Raw genomic sequence first — 19,469 nt, 5'->3', positions numbered from 1 at the left:
CCTGAAAAGACAGTACAAAAAATTGTGCCAACTGCTCTTGGAAAAAGAGATCAAAGACAGCCTTTAAAGAAGTAACATCACAAATTACTGGCTTCTGAGTAAGAAAGTTAACAAGTAATTGATCATGTAAAACCATAAAAGAATATTACCAAGACAGGCACCAGGCTATCCCACCTACATTTGGAAGAAAGGTTAATGCAATCAGCAAGAAAAATCCATCAGACTGGAAAGCCATCTGATTATTCCAGTGTATCACACGTTTACGTGGCGATTACTCTAATCTGATGTTTTAAAAACTCTCATCTGCTTCCTCATTTGTACTTACCATTATCAATGCCATCAACATAATGCTAAAAAAGAAAAGCCTAACTAGCTTTGCAGAATTAGTACTGAAAGCACTATATAGCCACATAAATTTCATTGGTGTGCTCTGGATTGGGAAAGAATCCACAATAAATAGGAAAAAATGGCAAACTGTAACCAGCTAAAGAGCTGGATTCGTTTGTACTGAGAACTGCTATCTTTCCTGAGTAATGTTTGGGTTTGCTACAAATTAGGTCCAAATTCTGAGGTTTTCAAGCCAAATTCCACTGGTAAATTCTACATCAGATTTAAAATCCTCTTTTCCAAATTCCAGGTGCAGCCTCAGCACTTTTTACTTGCTCTTTGAAGAAAAAAAAGTCTACAATGCTGGTGAGGACCTGTATTTACAAAACCCGCTTATGAAGGCAATCAGTCCTAACTGGAAGACTATGGAAGAGTTCCAGATGCTTAGAGTATAGCATAGCAACTCCCCAAAATGAAAGGTCAACAAGCCCCACGTTCCCACCAGAAGCCAAGGACCGGGAGAGCTTTATAGCAGCGAGTACCCCGGGAAGGATGCCCTCGCTGTCAAACGCCCTTGCAGACAACCAGGCGGACTCCTCTTCTCTCAGCACTTCAGGGGCTACGGGTTCCTTAAAACTCTCTGCTCCCCCACCATACCACCAAACAACGATACTTGCCTTGCAGGAATTACTTGTTAAAGAGGGCACCTTGTACGCACAGTCTATGTCAATCAGGAAGGTTGAGAAGCAAAGAGGAAAATGGCAGCTGCGTATTTTTTGGCCGTTTTTCCCCTTGCTGGAAGCTTGCGTGCTCCTCTCAGCGCAGACCCTCTCTTGCCTATTCAGTTTGGGGATCGGCGTGCCAGCAGCACTTGGTAAATAAAAAAATTGACTCCAAACTGCACACGTTATTTGCAGCTCAATAAAAAATAATGCTGGGTCTTTGACACATGTTTATATAACACCTAATATAAAAGGGTTGTTACCTTCTCATGAATAAATATGCAGCACAGGCAGAAGTCTGGAAGTGTTTTCTAACTAAGAAAATAAAATCTGTGAAGTCCAAACTCCAATTCAAATTTTTCGTACGGATTTTAGACCTAGGGTTCAAGTTTGGGACCATACCCAGTTAAAACTAAGTAGACTTGTTAAAATAAACAAAGAAAGTGCATTTTGAGATGCAGTGATCTTGACTGATTGGGGTTGTTTATTTATGCTTTCACAGAATTTGGTAATCTGCAACAAGTGTCTCAGCTAATGCAAGACAGATTCAGCCACCTGGAAACAACCAATATTTTAATATATATTAATAATGCTCTAACAATAAACAGGAGCCTTTCCTACGGGTTCCGGTAGTTACTGTAGAGCTTTATAAAGCCTGATCTTATCATGCAGCTCCTTCTTATCACACACTACAGTGCTTACACTTGGAAAATTAATGTTATAGCATTTTAATCTTTATTATTCTCTACGGTTTGGAGTGACCTGTCTCTTCGACTTTATAAATAACCCAAATACTCTGTACGCTTAATTTGCTATCACCATAGCAATTTTTTTTCAAAGGATGAGTCAAATTCTTACTCCAAAATTAAATGCATTTTTTTCAATTAAGTCTCTTCATGTGGCACTAAAGCACTGGACAAAGTTTTTTATTCAAAAATCCCTTTCTTCTTCATGCAAATTTCATTACGGCAATCATAATAAACCTTTCTTTAACATGAAACACTAGGTCTTATGTAAGATGTGTTTACAACACTTACTACCTTGTTAATTCTTTTGTTCCATGGAGCAGGCATTTGCTATGACACCAAGTCTGTCATTCTCATCAACTCAGTGATTCATCTGCCTTTCCTACACTTATCTTCCAACTTGTCTTTCCTAATTTTTTGTTTAACTTATCGCTGTTTAGGTACTGCTCTCCCTCTTCAGATTCTGAACCAGGCTTTTTCCTTTCCATTGTATAAGGTCTAATGTTTGAAAAGCTGTTGAGCACCACAATTCATGGTACTGTGACTCATTTCTGTAATGTCTACTGTTTCCTACAAAGGAAAACTAGTGTTACCTGTCAGAAAACTACAAAGAGTTAGTTCACCCAGGTGTTAGAATATATGATTCAGGAAAACAGACACACAGGAGCAGCACTTAGTACTTCTGGAAATCAGAGCAGCCTTTGCTGGCCCTGTCATGCTCCACTGCCTTGCTCGCAACCAGCAGAAATAACCCATGAAGAAGTGGAACAAAGAATTTTTCAGATGGATAAAGGGGCATCCTTGAATCTCTGGGACAGTCCAAGAACCCCACCCTCCAGACCCCGGGGCATCTGTGTTATCGCAGCTTTTGGTAGGAGTGGCAGACATGTAAAATCCTGTTCAGCCTGGCTCCTGTCTTTTCAACTGGACAGTATCTTGTCTTGGGAGAAGTCGTTTGGGTCACTGAAGTCACTGGAAGTCATAGCTACCGAAGTAAAGATATCCGTAACTGCAGGTCAGGTCTGAATCAGGGTGTATTCCCATGCAAGGGAAGGAACTCTAGAAAGATTAGTAAGTTAGTTCTGAACTCTTCTTGACTGTTTTAGATAAGCAGAACAAACTGGTTTAATGAACCTTCCTTACACAGGCTACCAGATGTTCTGTTCAGCTACTAGAGGCTCTTTGTAAGAAACATTCCTTCTTTTCCAGAAATTTGGCTTTTTCATGGCTGCTGTACTTACATGAGCTAGAAACAGAGGACTGTAGCACCCATTTAATTTTCTTTCTTCTCCTCCTCACAGAAGTTGATGAACTTCAACATTCAGAAACTACCAGAATAACGAGATTTCCACTCCCATTTCTGCTAACAGAAAAATAACACCACACCACTGCTCTCACTCTGCCATTTTGTACAGTCCCATCTTTTAGTTTTAAACTAAAACACATCTGAAAGACAACACCCGCAATTCTAAGTTTTCAAACCCCAGAACACTTCAAAAACATTTCCTGCAATTTTTTGATCCATGTGGCAAACTGATGATGGCACAAGAGGTCAATCGCATGATGCCTTTTTTTTTTTTTTTTTAAATAATCCTGGCATCACAGAAGATCACAACTTTCAGACATATTTACCATCCAAAAGCCAATGGACAAGAGTACGCTACCTTCGGCTTCATTACTTCTTCGATTTGAAATACAGGCTACATACTTCCAGTTAACTAAAGACACTGCTGCACAGTATCTCATTAAAAGTAATACTTCTCATCTTATCATTTTTTATTGAGACAATTTATCTACCTGAGCATCTATGCTTTATCAAATAGTATTTTTTGAAAGTGCAGAATCAATTCAATGGGATTCTGTCTTGCACTCTGTTCACTGAATTTATGTCTGCCCAAAAAATTGCTGTCCCAAACCAGAGCAGTTACTTGCAGAGCATCTACTGTGTCAAACCTGGAACAATCCAGGCTCTATCCCACAAACACAAGCACCTTTACGCAGCTCAGTTTTACACATCCTTCAAATGCATGAAACCTCCATCTAACACTAATGCATGAAACCTCCATTAAAGGCCCAGGGCTAAGGTCAGTCAGAGAGAACTATAGAGGAACTGAAGTCTCAAGACACTTGATTTAGAAAACATGACGGTGGTTTGCGTCACTCACCACAAAGTCAGAAAAGACTTTCTGCTCTCCACACAGATAAGCGCTACTAGATTTTCAACTGGATTATGGATTACAAAGCCATGAATCCCAACAAAATCACTTTTGAAGTTAAAATTCAAAGATACACTTAGGACACCAAAGATAATTGTTTGAATCTTTGATACTTTCAATAAACATTTTGCAAAGAAAATTATAAGCACTGAATCCCCTGAAAATGTTACTGGTTTTTTCTTTCCGATATTAAAGCTACTGTAGTAGGGGGCAAGGAAGAAAGCCAAAAATACATTTCTGTTTCATATATTGCAGCTAAAACAGACCTTAGCAGGATACAGTATTGCCCATCTGCCTCTCTGATGCTCCAGCAGAATAGAAAAATGGTTGGAGAGCTCAGGAGAGAAGTCAAAATTATCCAAATGCCTGAGGCTGTAAGATGCTCTGCAGTAGAAGTAATACCATCAAAAGCCACAACTAACACTACCTTGCTAGTCACAGGAGATTTCTCACTATCCTTTTGTCTCCTGAAATGACAACTGAGAACCACAAACTTTTTGGCAAGGAACACAAAAGATGGATAACTGTAACAACATGAGAAGAGCTTCGGAAGGCAGATGAACAGAAGGAACAGATGTGGAGCAGGTGTCTGCTCTCTGCTTATAAAATGATGGTTTTTCAGGGTCACCACTGAAATAACAGAAACTTGAAGCAGAACATAAATCCTGAGAAGGTCCCCGTGTCAGGCTTTCAAACATCAAATGGAAGACTTCAAGCGTTCACTGTTACTAGGTAAAGCCCAAGGGTCAATGATTTCCTTACTAATTTAAGGAGTGACCAAAAATAGAAGACAGCTTGTGGCATTCTTGTCAGAGCCGACATATGGAGATCATAAACCCCGAGAAGTCTTGTTGCTTCTTCTCTCACTGAGGAGTGTCTGAGATTACAGTTCCCTATAACTCCATCCACCCAGGTGCCATACTCCCATATCCTCCCTTCCCCCTAGGCCCATGAAAGACCAGCACCAAGATCTGAGCCACAGGCTGTCCAGCCTCAGATGCGCTCATTAAGAACTGCACCAATTAGAAACTAATGAGAATTGAGCCACCTGACATATCTTTATCACAAAACATTGGCTCAACATCTTCATGTGCCTGTTAAAGATTTGCCTCATATTTGAGTTTCTCTAAACCACACAAGCTGCTTTAACCAGCATGAGAGGACAAGTGAAGCAGCAGAATGGCCCTTGTTCCCATGCGACGTCAACTCTGCAAAGACATTCACTTCAGATGAAGTCCACGTCATGAAAGCAGCTGTTTTGAGAATCTATACAAAGGGATGATTGAGACATTATGTTAAGAGAAGTTATCTCAGGACTGCCCAAAGCAGCTGGTGTACTCCTACCTACTGAAGAAACAGAGACCATCTACAGGTAGGCTGTACCGAGCACGATCAGGCAGTGATGCAGTTGATGTATTTCTTAACTAGCAACAGAAAGCAGGACAATAAACACCACAGACAGCTACGGCTCTAATACTGACTCCATACCCCAGGGCCGCATGATGTTGTAACATGTTATTAGGTGCTGCCTAGTGTTGAAATGAAAATCCTGGGGCTTACGGCCATTGTACGCTGACCCACAGAGAGATCACATGGCCCTCCTAGTAATTTTTTTCATTTTTACCTTAGGTTTCTCATAGGTCATCTCTAAATGCACATGCACAAACCCACTTATTCTTCAGCTTTCCTCAGCTGAAATGCAGGAAGAAAACCTTCAGTGGCCCTGGCAGAAGCAGCTACCAAGCACAAAAACCCCATAAGCTTTTAGTTGCCTCTTTCACCTGCTGAAAAGATCGTCTCCTCCTTGAACTGACACCAGGCTACCAGAGGACAAAAATCTTTGGCGTCTTCAAAAGCTGCTTTTCACTGTAAGTCAACAGGGGAGACTTATAAGCAAGGGAGAGGGTTTTCGAAAGAAATGGATACTACTGTATGACACTTTGCAGTCAGAGGTGGTAAGAATGACGAACGACTTCCCAGCACTTAAACAAAACCTATGTTTCAGCTAGTTTTTCCCCCAGCAATAAGATGTGCTCTTACACACATGGCCAAGGTGCGTGGTGAGATCCGGGGCTCCGATGACTAAGAACAACAAGACCCCAGTCAAGGAGCAGAAAAGTATTTTTCTGAGCTGAAAGCTTATGAAGAAAAGTTTCAGCAGCTCAGCAGCTTCCTGCTGGCTGGCTGGCTGAGCTGAGCGAGATGAATCACGATGTTCTGCAGAAGAGACCTTTTTCCTTTCCCAGACAAAATTAAGACTTTTCTCCTATCTAAGTCTGTTTTAGAGAAATGTGCTCGATGCCAGTATACAACTGGCTGCCTATAACTTTGCAACAACATTACTGGCGAAAAGGGAAAATCACTAATATTCATGTAAAAGTGGCATAGAAATACATGCACATGATGATATCCACTAGCAAGTATGCATATTTCTTGGCTGTGAAAGGTCTTCTTAAAGGCAGCCTTAAAGCATTCATCTTTGTAAATACTTCTCCACAGAAAACATGAGGATACCTGGGACTGATGCGATTAAAGGGTTTCACGAGAAGTTCTTTGTTAGCAGAAAAACAGCACGGCCAGCATCTAACCAGCCAACTGCTTGAATAATACTGACCTCAAACATTCATGCTACCACATACAGCAATACTTAAAATATTTTTCCATCCAACATTTCCTCCAGTTATTTTTCTCCCTGCTAAGACATCAGCTCTCTATTCCTGCCGCAAACAGCAAGAGCAAACAACTGGTTTCTTCATCAAAACACAACACTGCCAGGTAACTAAAAGCACCCACATTTCACGTTTTCAGACTACAATAACGCAACTGTACTTGACTGTTACCTGCTGTCAGAATTCAAGCTTACAATACAACATACAGTCACATACCCATTAGTTAAAGAAGTATAAAACATGCTTTTTTCTTTTAATCTCGGTATTTATTTGTTAGTAACGTTCCCACTTCCCAGGTCAGGTTTGCTTATCATTACTACGACACAAAAAAAGCTGCCAGCAAACAAATACAAAGATTTTAAAGCTGAGACACACTAGAGGAAAGTGCAAGCTTCCTGCAGCTGCTTAAACAAGGCTGTTTCACTGTGGCCTTAACATGACACTGTCATCCCAACTTGGCTAAATCCAGTAATTTGAAGTTAATTCTTTTTTTTTTTATTATTAGGCCACCCCCAGCCCAGCTAATTTTCAGTTGTAACTTATCAGGAGCAAAGATTTTAGTCCTGTGTGAATGGAAAAGCAGCTAGTAATTGAAAACAAATTAACCTATTTCCAACTGTGCGTAAGTCGTATTAGTGCATTTCCAAAGAAAATCTTTACAATGAGCACACAAATCCTGGTAACGTTTAGAGCAGGGATGGGAGAACAAAACTGGGTAAAGGGAGAGGTTTTGCATCATTTGGCTGCTGTGCTTAAGCAGACTGACATCATTCATTTCCAGGGCGGGTTGGGAGGTAGTTAATTCCTCCTAACCGCTAGCAGAAGTGTTGTACGTAAAGAAAACTAGTTTCATACATCTGGAGGATTGACATTTGAAATATCAATAAGCTACCTTTCCCTTGAGAATAACATAGCTCTATTTTGCTGGTATTGCAACTTTGTTGAGCAATTATATGATCAGGGATCAACAGAGGAGAAAAAATATCAAAATGAAGCATGCTGATCCGTCATCGCTCTCCATTACCTCGTAATGGAAACATTCACATTTGGCTTCGTGGAGGTATCATATACTTCATGGGTGTATCCTGAAAGTATATTAGCTATCCTGTGAACTCAGTAATCCTGATCAAGTTATGCCTCACTTATGATAGAAAAACTTAATTGATTACAGTGGAGATTCATCAGCATAAACATGTCATTGTGGCGACAAAATTATCCCTATTTTGTAAGTACTCCATATTTTGAAAATACTCCACAATTTACTCTTTATTTTTCACGTACTAACTTGGATTGAATAAACAAGGCAATAAAAGAAAGGCAGCAAATCTAGGAAACTCAAATATGAAAGCCACTATTTAAGATTACTATTAGTCTGGAAGGCATTAAAAAGGGGGACATACATGTTTAGTTCAGGTGTGATTAAGAGATTTCCTGGCTTGTCATTAAAGAAGAGATTTTCTGAGATGCCCGAGAAGACAGTCTTGAGAGCTAAGCACAGAACTGGGCACTCAGACAGCTCTTTTCCTTGCCTGAGTCGGGGTGGGTTCATTTGACCTCTGGCAGCCCATATAGGTCAGTTTATCAAACAGAGTAACTAAATTGGGGTACTCGGTCTCAAACATTTAAAGCCTGACAGAGGTGCCGAATCCCGTAGCTCAAACCTGAGTGAGCACGAGGTAAGAGCACAGGATTTCTCTTTAAGTCAAAGCCTCCCTCTGAAGCTTGGCACCCAGAGCTGATGCCCAAAATAGACTCTGTGAAAAATGTTAGCCTGAATTTCCCTTTCCCTCAGCCTGAGCTCTTCCAACTGCCATCTGATGTGAGGTAAAAAGGGAAATTATAAAGTGTATTATTAAATACTTTAGATGTTGCCTGGAAAGAGGAAAGTTTTATTTGGTGAAAAGCTCCTACACCAGCGTGGCTGGAGAGGCTGGATAGTTAAATAAAGCAAAAAGTAAACTGACAGCAGAAACAGAAGTAGGGTATCGTCCTGACCATTTGCACTGGGCTCCATCTATTCTGCAACAGAGAGACAGCTTTTCACCACTGTACAATACGTCTGACAATTTGGATTTGCCAACCTGCTGTATTTATTATTGGGGCATCAGGTAAGGACGTAGACAGATGTGTCTAAACCAAGCCATTTTCCTTTTATTTACTTCCCTTTACATTTCTGTTCAAAACAAATTGAGACCAAATTAATCACTCCTAATTTTAATAAGGATTTTGTATTTTCCCTTGTAGCATGACTTCTCAATTAAGACAGTAATTTGACTAAATCAACGGTCATTCATAAATGGTACAAATAGCTCTGGGTACTAAAACACAGCTTACAGGTTACAAAAATATTCAGCATGGTGACAGAGGAAGGCAGAAAAACTTGAATTCCAATCGTTCAAGGAACAGAAAAAAGTAAAGAGAAGCAAAAGTACACTGGTTTTATGTTTCATGATCTGATTAAAAAAAAAAAAGTTGGGGTTTTTGTTTTGGTTTGGTTTTTATGCTTAGCATTAGTGATACTGGACCCAGAACAGCAGGATTCAAGCTCTCACAGAACAACATTTGTGATTAAAAAAAAGGCATGAAATTATTTTCAATTGCAACAAAGTAAAACAAGGACTAACTGCATTTTTCAGCTCCACGTTATTTCTTAGTAGAACAAATGATGACTAAATCCCTGTACTAGATTTTGCTAGTTCCAAGAGTGACTGGAGTCGAACCTAAAGCAAGCACCGGCAGCACGTGGCCGAGCTGTAACAGGCAGCATACCTCTCAAGTCTCTGCTGCTCGCAGCCTGGGCCGCTCACAGGAGGGCATTTCCAAAACACGTACCCTTGCCCACCCCACTGCACGCCACTGAAGTGTTAAAATACATGTACTGTATTTAAATATTTCCAATGCTATTTATTTGTTATTAAGATTAGGAATAACTCCACATGAATAAGAAAAGAAAACTGTATTGCCATATTCATACATGCTTAAGATAATTCAAGTTTACAGTTTTGACATGTGCAGCTTATTAGACTCTTAGGAATGTAAAAACACCATTGGCATTTTTCATATTGCAAGTGTCTGGTAGATAATGGCCGTGCAGATTTTATACAGAACGGCGCAAGTAAACTTGCCAAACTTTCATCATCACTCCTTCGGAAACTCTGAGGGGGCCTATTAAATTGGCATTTTGTTTGACATGCACACAGAATGTGCTTAGCATGCAGAACAAGTATGGCAATAAACCTTTTCTTAACAGCTGTGTTATTTTAGCTAATGATAAACATGTATCTAAAGCCACATATCACCACAACTTAAATTGGTGAGAAAAGTTTAGTCACGCCATGGAAAGAGAGGCCATCACAACAGAGAGGAAGTAGTTTATTTATTCTTAATTATGCAATTAATTGTCTCACCAATAAACACAGCCAAATACACAAATTGCTGTTCTAAATTAAGTAAAGTTCATCATCATCGTAGTTTATATTCTGTCTCTGACCTTGCTGCATCTATTCTTTAGCAACAGATTCCTATCCACGGGCACATGCGTGCAATTATCACTGATCTCGGTGGAAGCTGTGATTGCATAACTGAGAGAAGAGTTTATTTTCTGGAAAGTTTCCTTACGGTCTAAGAGCTTCGGAGGCCAAAAAGGCTCTTTTTGTCATCATCGTGGCTCATTCCGTTCTGACTACGTTCAAAATGAAAAGAATCTGGACATGTGAAATGCAGATGTTAACGAGCAAGACAGCATATTGATTTGGTTAAGCCATTTAATTTTGACAAACTGCCAAAACAACAATAAAAGAATCGCAAACCTGAAATATTGGAGATTTCATCAGCAGCCTACAATGAACAGGGAGATAATGAGTCCCCGGCAACCTCTAGGAAGGGATCGATGCTCTCCACGGAACTGCAGTGACTGGGAATTCCAGACAGTGCCCTTCGATTTTCTCTGAAATCTTATCTTTACAAAGTAAACAAACACGAGATAATAACCTTTAAACTTTCTGCAGTCACTCATAAGCGGATTCATTACTACAGAACAGCAGCCGACATTCAATATTAGTCTCTGTTCAATACGTGGTAATCGCAAAACTCGATCTTTTAAAAGGCACAGGTTGCAATTCCCAAAATCTTGACACTTAAAAAAATAATAAAAATTAATCAGGGTGCCTCAGAAGCATTTTCCAGCTTTCCTCTGAATCAGCAGGGCTGTACACATCCCACCTTCCCAGTGAAAACTAAATATATCATATAATCAACTGAGTCTGCAATTTGAAGCCTTAAAAAACCCTAAATATCGCAGAAAACACTGCGAAAACTAATATCTAAGTTTCAAAATGGGAAAAATACCTTTGTTTTCAGCATTTTTTTTTAAACATGACTAAACTTGGATCAAATTTTTAAAAATTTTATTTTTTATGTACTTGCAATCAAACTAATTTTGGTTCCTGTGTTCAGAAATATCTGAAGCAAACTCAACTATGACAGAGCTTTCAAAGACCACGTGCCTGAAACATTCCTGGTCTCTACAGACATGTTAACTACGTATTTTTAAAATTCCTCAAAATTAAGTTAATAACTATATAAAAGCAGAATTTTTCAAACCAAACTTTGACATATCCACCCTCACAGAATTAAAAAAGATATTTTACTCTAAATAGTTGATAAATGGCTTCCAGTTCCTTGAAAACAACAGCATTTAGACTACATTAGCCCAGTATCTTCTTCAATTATAATTGTAGCATTTTATTACACTGGAGAGAGAAAAAGAATAGAAGAGGTAAGTGCTGCTACATTACCCCCCATATTATTTTTTTACAGCAATTTGCAGAACACCATCAGTAAACACAGTGCTTTACAAACCACGGAAGAAAGGTCATTACCCCACAGAGCTTACAACTACAGCAAACAAATCAAGCACAACCCTTCAATTCAAAGGAGATATGAGGACATTCCTTTTTAATATATTAGTGTATCATCATTAAAGAGATCTTTAAACCACTTAGATCCCCAAGTCAAGCAGCACGAAAACAGCACCAAAAGCTGACAAAAAGGGGCACATTCTTCTCCTTGCCCTTCCTTACTCATAAGGTGCATCCTGAAACAGTGGGTAGACGCGCATCAACTCACTTCTCCATCACAGGCACAGAAGGGAAGGTGTGGAAACACACTGCACAGGAGACACAAGGGAACTGTACCTGTCAAAAAAACCCACTAAAATCCAGGAGCACAAGCTGGGCCCCAAGCTCTGCTGCTCTCCTGCTCTTCATGTTACCCTGTCATGACTCTTCTTTTGACTCTTGCTGACTACATCTTTGCTCCGACATGTTGCAGAGGCGTGCCCACCAAAAACACCACTCGAGGGAAGAGGTGAAGGAAAACAGGAGGAGTACTTCATGCATGAGAAACAGGATGGAAGCTCGTAAGAACACAGATTGAAATGTTTGTTTATATTGTAGGCTAAATATTAAGGTTTCCTTTCAATTTTACTTCTTTTCCAACTTAATTTCTTATATGACATCAGAGCTGGAAAACAGCCAATATAAGGTCTGACCAACTGTAACAGTCATTTACTTTCTTTCAAAGTGTCTCCTTTTCTTTAATTTTTATATCAGCAATAAACACCTTCATTGGATCCTTCAGAAGCCACCATCATGCTCCTCTTATAAGAGCATTAATTGCTAGACAGTCAAGTACAAACCATTATCAAAGCAGAGAAGCCTTGTCTTCATTGCAGGTTCTGCCACCACAGCAGCAGCGCCTGCAAGATACAAGCGCAATCGTTTTCCTCTTAATAAGCTCCTTCACAAATGCAAAAGTAACTTTTTTTTCCTTTGATTAAAAAAAAACAGTCCTTAGCGCTCTCTGCTGAGGTGCACGCTCCTTTCAATTCAAAGAATCTGTGCCTCCGTAACCCAGGAAATTTCCTTCATGGCCTTATGCAGCATCATCACACTCCTCCTGCTACTTATGAGTTATACACTTAAATCCATCACTTGCCACTGTCTACATGTTACCAGAATTTTTCCCACACCTAAGAAAGCAAGGAAGCCGGAAGAAACCTGTGACGGGACAAATACAACCTTCCATAGGCCGGACACCTCTATGTGTTTGAACCTCTAGGCACGAGTGGTAGCTCAGAGGTCAATGGTGAAGGTGGTCAGGGAGGTCGCCTTGGCCTCCAGCGGAGCCCTCCAGGAAGCACAGGGATGGGGAAAGCAGGTGCAGCAGCTTAATGTATGAGACAAAATAACGTTCAGTCTAGAAATAAAATACTTTCTCAAAATTATGTTTTAATCCTATTTTTCCTTCCACCACCACCCCAATCTCATCCATCCTCTCCACCCAAAAACCTAGCAGAGAAGTTTACCCTTTAGCTAAGAAAGAAAAAAAAAAAAAAAAAGGCAGTGCAAACCCCAGTAAGAATAAGGTAAAAATGCTGAGTATCTTTAACATCAGTCAATTCCCAATAGTAACATTTAGGAAAAAACTATCACTCAAAAAGATGTTCTTTTTAGAAATTCTTTCTGGTGATCACTGTCAGATTTACCGAATATTAAGGTTTCATTTATAATTGATTAACATAGATTATCACCTTCTATACCCACTGCAGACTAGATTAATTTTATGTTATTAATGAATATAAACAAAAGAGTGGCTATCAATTATCATGAGGTTTTCTTTAGAAGATGTATAACTGATAATTAACAAGCTATCAGCACATTGTACACTGGCAATTGCTTACCCATTCATTAAAAAATCATTCATGTGTTACTTGTGCATGACTATAAACCTGAATATAAAATGGAACGTTATTTTCTCACCTCCTGCCGATCCATGCCCCCAGCTTGCATTACTAGAAAAAAATTACTGAAGATGTTTTCCGTGGGTAACTGAGGAAAATGTCTGGAAGAGTTAATACTGAGGTTAGCTTTTGTTTAACAAAAGCAAAGAGAGACGTACTGCATTTCCCTAATAACTCCCAATCATAATGCTTAGAGAAGAGGGAAGATAATTTACCAGGTGTAAACACAAATCTTTGCTGAATTACCAAAACACTGGAATGAAAAGCGGAAGCTGCCGAAACGCAGGAAAAAACCCCACTTGTAGGTAAAGAATCAAATAGCTTAGCTTGATAATATGGGAAAGTAATTAAGAACTTGGAACAGTCAGTTACTGTGAGACTAAAGTTTTCCTGGAGTATGTTTAAGCTGACCAAATGGCGTACGTTAGGTAGAAGTGTCCTGCTTTCAGTACACCCAAATATATTCCTTTCTGGACGTGCTATCTTGCTAGTCAAATGTACAACCATCATGATAACTTTACCACACATATAGCCATGCTACCTCAGATTTTGTTTGCAATTTATTTCTGTAAATTCAAACCATTTTCAGCATCTTTGTCCTGACTGTTATCAAGTCTGTACTACTTTTGTAAGGTTTTTTTTTTAAATAGAATTTATTCTCCTGTTAGACAGCTTTCTTCAAAAACCCCAGCAAGTGAAAATAAGTGGCATAGTTTTTCTGGCATCGGACACCTCGTTAAGTTTATTGTGTTTTCCAATGCAGGATTTAAAAAGAATTTCAGAAAAAACCATATTATTAAACCTAGTCACACTGGATACCGCTAGTAAGATATTTTATTTTACTATAAACTAATGTCAGGTTTTGTTTTGTTGGTGTTCTAAAGTTGTAAACATTTTTAAATGTCATGTTTACCAAATTTCGAGGTGATGAATAGCTATGGTCAAACATAGTCACTTGTGAGACACCATTCTTGGTGTACCAAGCAACAACAAGTAATGTGAATTATCCCTCTTTGTGCCTCAGTGCACTCCATGAGGACTGGACTACAATATCAAATCTTAGGAGAAGAAGGGGTTTTGGTTCTATTTAATTTTTCAGTTGTATGCTTATACATGCAAATAAGCTCACAAAAAAATCAAGCCTTTCCCTCGCCTTCAGACTCTCAAGCCTTCAGAAGGGTTGATGCTGGATGAGGCCCAAGCCCTCATCCAGCACAGCTCCCCGCAAATGCCAGGGAACAGGCATTCCGGAGCAGTGGGAAATAGAGCACTGGAGATGCTGGCTGCTCTTCCACTGGCTTTTCTAACAACAGGAGACTTCAAAGACAGAGCACAAAGCACTAAGCAAGCACCCAAGTGCCTCGGAAACAGCATTTGGCAGCTGAAACTAGACAAATAGCATAGGAATGACCTTGCATAGCACAGACCTAACATAACCGTGCTATAAAGATAGTAAGGGAGACACCTACATTTTATTTACGTATACAAAGAAGGACTGTCGTGTAGGAAGTCAGGTACCTTGCAGTTTGCATAGTAGCTAAATCAGCTGGTACCAGTTGATCTAGCGTTTGAGAACAAACTTACCTTCAACAGTGAAGCAGCAGCAGCGACCACAAATGGTGCCTCAAAGAGAAGCAGACAAGAAAATGCAAACTTAAGATGCCAAACTTGGAATGATCCAACCTACCAGTCTTCAAGAGATATCAGGAATGGAAAACACAAAGCCAAATGAAACCTAGTGACCCTGGACAATGGCTTTCCTAACTTAAATAAGCAACAACCACGGTGCATAGAAACAACCGTCAAAGTATATGCTTGAAAGATGAACTCTCATGTATCCTTTAAAAGTCTAGCAATGAAAACACTGGTCGAACAGAAGAACGAACATTACTTAAATATACTCATAAAAGCGGACTCAAAATGCTTTTCCTTTTTAAGCAAAAATTTAGAGAACAGACCATTCAGGTGAACCAGAACTTCTAAACTAACCAAGTGGGGTCAAGGAACAGTTCTTCAGGAAGAACCAAAAAAGGAAACAAAAGGAGGAAGAGCATTTCCTCTTCGCAGAGCTTCGCTTCAGCCTGCAGTCCCATAACTGTGGTGATGAGATAAACCTTTTCCTCACTAAATAGGAAATGTCTCTTCCTCACAGTAGAAAAAATGCACAGCCAAATCATCTAGAACTTAGAAATGTAAGTTGGAAATTAAAACAGTCTGCACGTCCACGACGGACACATACTTTATAAACAAGTAGGTCCAGGACAAGAGGTTATCTATGAATACAAATGTCCAGCAAGACACTAAAAATAGTTGACAAGTCTGATATTTTGTGTTACTGCTAAAAGTCATTTGAAGATTTTTTTTTAGCTATATTAACACGTGTAAGTTTTACATATACATGTTTTATGAGAAGTGTTTAAGCGTAACCAGGTCGCAAATAAAATTGCAAGAGCATAACGATAGGTAAGCTACTTCAAATTATACTTTAGTTGCACATACTTTATTATTTAATGTTACATATACAAATGATATACTACACTCAAAATATTTCATGAATTACATTAAATATTAAAAGCCTAAGAGGAAAAAAGGCATAAGGTTTTAAATAGGAGGAAAGAGATGAACATTGCTGCAAAACATAAGGTGGAAAAAATAAGTATAAGTTTATAGTTGTATTTTTTTATTACTTAAAAATGTCCATCCACTAGCGAGAATAACTATTAACTTTGCTTGGCAAACGGTCGTATGTAACTACCAGCAATTGTTCCAAGAAGTGGAAGCATTTTTCTCATTAGAAGGTAAAGAAACAAAGGAAGATTGGAAATGAGAATAAGGCCATTCCCAGAGCAGGTAACACATTTTGGGGAATACTGCAGTAGGCAAGACTTGAAATCAGATAGCCATATTAACTCAAGGAGCCAGTTTTAAGGCTTTAAAGCTTTTAATGTTTGCTTTTCTTTCCCGATGTCTAAATTAAGACATTTTATCAGCCCTATTGATTTTACCCATTAAACCATGGATTTTGAGATTGCAAACAACAATAGAACTTTTCAGAGTGGACTCCAGCCCCACGCGAGAAGGGCGCACTAGCTAACTTCAACAGACGTGACCTTTCAAAAGCAGTATTATTCACCCTCTGCTTGTGGGCCCTTTGACACATTAGCACTTTGTGAGATCTCCAGGCGGTATTCTATCAGCAGGGCCCATCCAGGCATGATGTGCACTTTCAGAGTGCATTAGCATATCCAGAGGAGGAACACTGCGGACTGCAATGGCCTCTCCTTGTAGGACAGACTCGAAGTGTGAAACAACTTTACTGACATTCTCACTGACATCCAGGAGCTCCTCTGCATATCCAAAATTCATCAGCACATAAAACCTAGCACCATATACTGAAGACACTAATTTCCAGAGCAGCTTAACTATTAGTACTTTAATCTTTGACCTGCTCATAGCCTTACATTCTGAAGAGTTCATCATCTTAACTTTTTCCTTCTTACCTTGCACATTAAGAAAATACCGGTCTATATTCTACGTACAAGCTGAATGCTGAAGTTTAAAAAGAAATCAAACTTATTTGACAATGTAAACAGAAACCCTGCTTCTCATCTTACATCTGTACCCACCAGAAATAACCCCGGTGAAGTCAGTCAGCACAGGTATACAAAGGGAGGGAATCTGGTCCAAAGAGTAACATAACCCTTCGCACACAGATACCACCCAGCAAAAGGAAGAGCCGATGAACTGATCTGAGGTCACACAGAAAGATGGCAGAGCACTCTGTAATAAATTTTTCCTCCTTAATCGCCAACCAGTTTTGCACTCGATGTTTCTGGTGGTCAGTGAAATCCTGGTCGTCTGAGCAGGGGATTCCCCCATTGCACTTCCAAGGTCATCTTGCCAACAAGGTAGGAGGGCTCAAATCGCAAGCAGCAATCTACAGTTACTTCAAACCATTCTGTAGCACAGGAGCTTGGGGTGTAAAACTAGACACAGACCTAGCTCATTATTATTAAAAACATTGCAAGCTGCTTCAAAATAGATTTTTCAAATTTTAGTAATGAAAAATTGGTTTTTGTCTTTCCTATTTTATTAAACATAGCAAATGAGCAGAAATTTGGGCTACAAGCCACCCTCAAGCCCTCATTCCTGGGTACTTTTGCAAATGTCCATTTGGCTTCACCAGTTTCTGAAACACACTGAAGGCGCTCCTGAGGAAAAATTGGTTTCGTCTTCATTGGCACATTTTTGTCAGCTGTAAGACACAACACAGCTCACTGCTTTAAAAAGGAAGGGCAAGAGGGATTCTTCACCTTTAAAATATTAGGCTAAGGAATTTGGTTTGGCGATTACAATTCTGAAACCCGGTCTTCCCAATCTGGATGTGACTTTTTCAAGGATATGCGTTAGTAGAAACCCAAGAGGGTTTTTTTAAATAGTAGATGCTAAGCAAGCCAGAAGAATTTCATCTTACAAACAGAGGCAATCAGACTGAACTGACTGCATCCCAAGTGTAACAGCACTTCCCAAAGGACTCACACTAAGAATTTACCTATTTAGTTTAACATTTTTATAACCAAGCCTCCTATTATAAAACCCAACTTTTCTTAAAAGGCATTCCTATCACCATATCGTAGTATGATACATTTTACTAAATTCTGCAGCCGTAAGGAATCATGTTTACATTATAAAATTTTGGCTAATGTTACATGGAGAAACAAACTTTATCCTGCATACATCAATTTCAAAATAAATATTGCAAGTTAATGTTCCATCTTCTTTGTTCTGCATCTTTGTCTTTAGGGTTTAGCACTAACTGATGAAGAAGTTTATCTCATATATAAGACATGCCACTAACACTGATCTATTCCCTCCCCAAAACATCAACAAAAGGAGCTATGGGTCATTGAGCCAAAAAATTAAATGCTGAAATGTACATCCAACAACGTTACCCTTCACTAGCAGATATCCTGTGGAAAAAAAAAATAAAACAAATACAACTCAAATGTCTAGCCAAAAGAAAACATTCAGAAAAGAACAAGGTGAAATTCAGTCCCACTCTTCAGGACGAAAGGTATCTTGTTACAGCTTCAAATCTTTCGTAGCGTCTGCTCGAGCACAGCTAGAACATGTGGAGAAAATTTATGGTATTTTATCATGGTTGGCTTGGGGGAAGGAAGAGGTTTCTCTGAGGCCAGGCGCAGGAAATTATTAGCTTTTTTTCTTCAGTTCTTCAACACGCATTCTCTTCCACTACTAACATTGCAGTCATTTTGCCAACAGAAAGCTGACTAGCCAAAGCAGTACTAAATTAAGGTTAGCTTGCACTATAAATGGGCACTTCAGTGGAAGGTACACCATTTCTTCCAGGTTTGAATATAACAAAGCCAAATTCCAGTCCATATCTGAGCAGAACGTTTGTACCTGATGACCTTCAAGCTCCATGTATGTGACAAACTGACGCAGTCTAAAGGAAAACAGGGAATATTTGTAACTGTACTGTATTTCCCCCCTATTACTATGCTACTTTCTAGGCTCTTTCTTTAAGGGGGGAAAAAAAAAAAAAAAGACAACGACTAATCAAAGAATATACTTCTTATTATACACCCAGTGAAATTCATCATGATTTTATCAAAGGGAAAGAGACTGCACTGTAAAAATTAATGGTATTTTCTCCAAGCTGTGTCTGCAGTGTTCTCAGTTCAGCAGTTATTCATCCAGCAGCTCAAGTCAGAGCTAAAGACAGACAGATACTAAGAACAGGACATCACCAACCTCATGGGAAAACAGGACTGGAAAACATTTTGGGGAAATGCTGGGAAAAAAAAATAACACTTAGTAACTAAAGTGAAAACAGAAAGATCAAACACATGACACCATCCAGTTCATCATTTTCTAAGCCCAGTAGGAATTTAAGAGAATTCCTGCATATTGAATTGGACAAAGCTGCGAGCAACTTCGTCCTCGTTTGAAGTGGATTTAGAATA

General features: G+C 39.2%; 1 protein-coding gene across 6 annotated transcripts in view; it reads right to left on the bottom strand.

Annotated features, from left to right (window-relative positions):
• LDLRAD4 (low density lipoprotein receptor class A domain containing 4) overlaps positions 1-19,469 on the bottom strand; it is a 289,229-nt gene that overhangs the window by 205,051 nt on the left and 64,709 nt on the right. Inside the window, exon 2 of one of the 6 annotated variants that reach the window (XM_072852791.1) lies at positions 10,490-10,638. The exons of the other annotated variants lie outside the window; for them this stretch is intronic. The gene's annotated coding sequence lies outside the window, so the exon portion shown is untranslated. The remainder of the gene's footprint in view (positions 1-10,489; positions 10,639-19,469) is intronic. 6 annotated transcript variants of the gene reach the window in all.

This window comes from Ciconia boyciana, chromosome 2 (assembly GCF_034638445.1).
Source record: "Ciconia boyciana chromosome 2, ASM3463844v1, whole genome shotgun sequence".
Taxonomy (NCBI): domain Eukaryota; kingdom Metazoa; phylum Chordata; class Aves; order Ciconiiformes; family Ciconiidae; genus Ciconia; species Ciconia boyciana.
Note: the sequence above shows the minus strand (reverse complement) of the source record. Positions and strands in the feature narration are given on the sequence as shown.